Genomic DNA, 3,863 nt, shown 5'->3' with positions numbered 1-3,863 from the left:
TTAAAGTTAAACTATAAACAAAATTGCTCCCAAAGTTAGTTATGCCAAAGAATAAGCAAGGACAGTTTAGAAGATAGAAGCAAGATGGAGTCAGCTATGTCAGATTTCTCATACTGCCATAATTCTGCAAAGGTTGTGTCAGGGAAGCATTCTATAATCTCATGCTTAAATATTAGCCTTTTAGTACAGCTGTGTCCCTGGGCTGTCACCTTCACAAGTGCTCCCCACCAGCCCCCATCTTTATTTGATACAGGTAGGCTAAAGAAAGTTGAATTTAGACAATACTCTGGTTTAGCTCTCAGCAGCTCACTTCTGAGCTCTGAGGAAGCTTGCCTTCTTTTGAGCTACCCTATCTTTCTTCTGAGCAAGGGACATTTTGGTATGGTTCCACCTCTTCTTTTTAATTTATTTCTTGGGCTTCTTTTCATAGGCTAGATTCTCTCATATAGCAGCATAAGCTTTCTTATACATCTCCTCCATCATGTCTGGAGTTACGCTGTTTATTTAATGTTTCGAGAGAACTGTTTCTTGTAAGCCTCTTCCATTAAGTAGTGTATATCCTCTAAAACATTCTGGCCCATGATGTGCTTCTGATGTACTTCTGCATTAAATTCCTTGCTTTCAGAATCATAACCAGGGAATTGTTTGGTACTATGAGGGACAGACAAGCCTCCATCGAAAACTCCCTTCAGGGCACCAAAAACTTTATTACCAGTGGTATTTCTGGCAAGGCCTGCATTCAAATAGCAGATAAAGGCACCTGGCTGACCATCAATGCTTTCCACATTGTATTCATTGCCAGTCACCTCCACTTGGCTTTCATAGATTTTGTCCTTGCCAAATCTATTGAGAAGCCAGTGGGCCAGCAGCAGGTCAATCCAATACGCTAAAGCATAATTTGTCAGGCCAACCTTCACACCATATTTTGACAGTTAGTATGCATATGATGCGCACACTATCATATCCCCTTCTATACGAGCATAAGCAATCTAATAAATGATATCTTTGTTACACAAACTATCATTCTGTATTTGGGTATGTTGTATTTATTTTTATCCTGTATCTCCAAGCATTTCCGAGCACAGAAATCAGTTTTGCCCTCTTGTCGTCTTCTAAATTTCATCCGGTATCTTTCAAAGTGGGCCTGATTCTTAACAACTTTAACAAACCCCATCCTGCTGAACAGAGACCTGCATCCACGGCCTGACAGAGACCAACAGGCCTAGCAGCACTAGGGAGTGCAAAGGGCCATGGCCCTTGCTCAGATGCAGTATGTGGAACCCAGGTTTTAATGGCTTGCAATTGCATATCAAATGTTCCCTGATCAAACCAATTCCCTGAGCCTCTGAGAGCCAGGGCTTCCCTGCTAGACAATAAATGTTTCTGGAGCTGCTTTAAAAGAAACAAAAATTTTCCAAGGACCCTTTTTCCTCTGTATCTGCTTAAAATAATTTCTTAATAACTCCTATAACATAACCTCATATTGAGCATTTTTGGATTTATAGAGAGAAAGGGCTGAGGAAAGCAAAAATACAGAAGATGAAGCAGACTGGTCACTTCAGAGTTACTTTCCTTGTAAAGGTTAAAGCAAAGATGACTTTGTTATTATGCTGGCTAAAAATGTCCTATATAGGGATTTGGCTATTCTTTCCTTCTCCTGATTTCTTGGAAGGTCAGATAAACACTTAGTTTTGGTTTCATCATGTGGAATGTCAGCATGAGCAACTCCGTTTGGGTTTAGTTGTTGGGCCTGGTACAGAAAGTTCAAACCAATGGTCTCTTACACATTTTATTTAACAATTTCCCCTTTTTAGTTAGGACCTCAAGTAGAACCAAAACCTATAGCACTAATGCTACTGTCAGTCACCATCATTTTGGGATTTGGGTTTTGACACAACGTTCACAATTTACAGTGTTTTTATTGTCATATGTTACTTGAAGGTTTTATTATTCCATCCATAAAGGCCACTTAGTATTCAGCAGATGGCTGCATGTGGACATTTAAGACTTTTTGAGAGAGTGTATTACACCAGGAAGACTACTATTAGGACCATCAAGAGGATAATACCAAGAGTTTGGAGTATGTACCTGAGTTAGGGTCACCATAAACCAAACCAACCAAAATTGAATAGACAAAGAATGAGTGAGACAAGAAATCTCACCTAATTTAACCAAGCAATCTGTTTACTATTTTTTTGCAACAGAATTTGTATAACACCTGATGTATTTATCCATATGTAGTAAGTGCCATCAACCTTACAGACTCATTTCTGTTCAGGTAGTAGAAAATCTAGCATCCCATGACAGGTTAAACTAAAGCAGGGAGTAAGAATAAATGGGTATATAAATTTTATTCTATAAAAGGGACCTGTGGTATAATTTTAAAAACAGTTGCACGGTGGATACTGATCAAGTTATTCACTAGTGGATTAAAGAATTCCTTGGGTGAGGTAAATATTTGGATTTGACATGACAGATCCAACATTTCATCAAGTTATTCACAGAAGTTGCTGACTGAATTTGTATGTATAGTAGTATTCCACGAAGCAAAAAGGGTAGGCATGAACAAGGAAAAAGTAAGGGTCAGAGTCCTATGATGGAAACTCCTGTTCTGATGTCTCAGGAAAAAACCACTCACAGAAGAAAATCATTAATATATCCTCCTTGTTTGCACTTTGAATGTCTCTGATTATGGCATGAAGGATTTTGGTAAATTTTCTGTGTGGCCCACATACCGGGCATGAGACAAGGGTGTGAAAATTGCAAGTGTGAATTTTACATCATGTTTTCCAGCTTCAGGTTGTAGGGCTTCAGGAATAGAGCAATTGTTGTTCTCAGTTGGAGAGCTGTAGCCAGATGTTGGAGGAAATTAGAAGAATTCAGAATCCAATCCCGTATACAGGTAAATCATAAAAACTTGAAAACAATAAAAAGGACTACAATCTAATAACCAGTATACCTATAGTTTTTCTTCAGAAACATAATTTTTTTTTCTCTCTACAGTTACCCTCATTTCTAACAAAGATAAATGGAATGAAATCAATTTGTCTGCAAAACCAGTACAGTTTCATTAAACTTGGTTGGATTATTTATGTAAGTATAGAAAGAATAGACGTTGACCACATAGGCTCTTTGGAAGTTGACTTTACTGGAACTTTTGACAGAGAATCTTAGACTGGACTTTAAAAATCTCTCAAGGCTAAAAAGTCAAATCAAAGCAGACTTCAGACTTCACCTGCAGTACCTATAGATTCATTCTACGTGAATCCTCAAATATGACATCCCTGTTAAAGCTTTGGTAATATAACCAGTATTTCTAATGGTATCTTGTTATAAAGAGAGTTTATTATAATTTAGCTTATCAAAATAATTATGTTTCCTTAAAATAACAATATTCCTGAATAGTTTCTAAATTCTGGATGGATAAGATAGGGAGAAAAAGTAAATGTTTCCATTTTTGTTCACAAGAATAGACTTTACTAAATTTCTATCAACCATACATAGCTCAAAAGAAAAAAATAATCCTTAAATCTGAAAAGCAAAGCATTTTTTAAAAGCAATAGTTCAAATTAATAAGATGCATAAATTTATAATTTTTGTATCAGTCATTCTGTCTCATGTAATTAATTCTTGTTTTGCTTGTTCTTGATGAGCAGTTTCACAAATCCAATAGAGTTCTAGAAATTCCTACCTGGTCCAATGTTATAATCTTAATGTTATCAGAAATCTGTATTTGTCAGAGTACTTTCCTTCTTTTCCATGAATCTCCCTGAAGAGATAACACTTTAGGATTATAGTTGCTTATAAAAAGCTTTCAGAAAAACATTAGAATAAAGAAATTAATGGTATATAAGAAGATTTAA

At 36.4% G+C, this 3,863-nt stretch overlaps 1 pseudogene; it reads right to left on the bottom strand.

Annotated features, from left to right (window-relative positions):
- Positions 1-291: 291 nt before the first annotated feature.
- Positions 292-1,186, bottom strand: LOC112626729 (annotated as a pseudogene).
- Between the last annotated feature and the right edge of the window lie 2,677 nt (positions 1,187-3,863).

This window comes from Theropithecus gelada, chromosome 6 (assembly GCF_003255815.1).
Source record: "Theropithecus gelada isolate Dixy chromosome 6, Tgel_1.0, whole genome shotgun sequence".
NCBI lineage: Eukaryota > Metazoa > Chordata > Mammalia > Primates > Cercopithecidae > Theropithecus > Theropithecus gelada.
The sequence above is the reverse complement of the archived record's forward strand: the minus strand, read 5'-3'. Positions and strand labels throughout refer to the sequence as shown.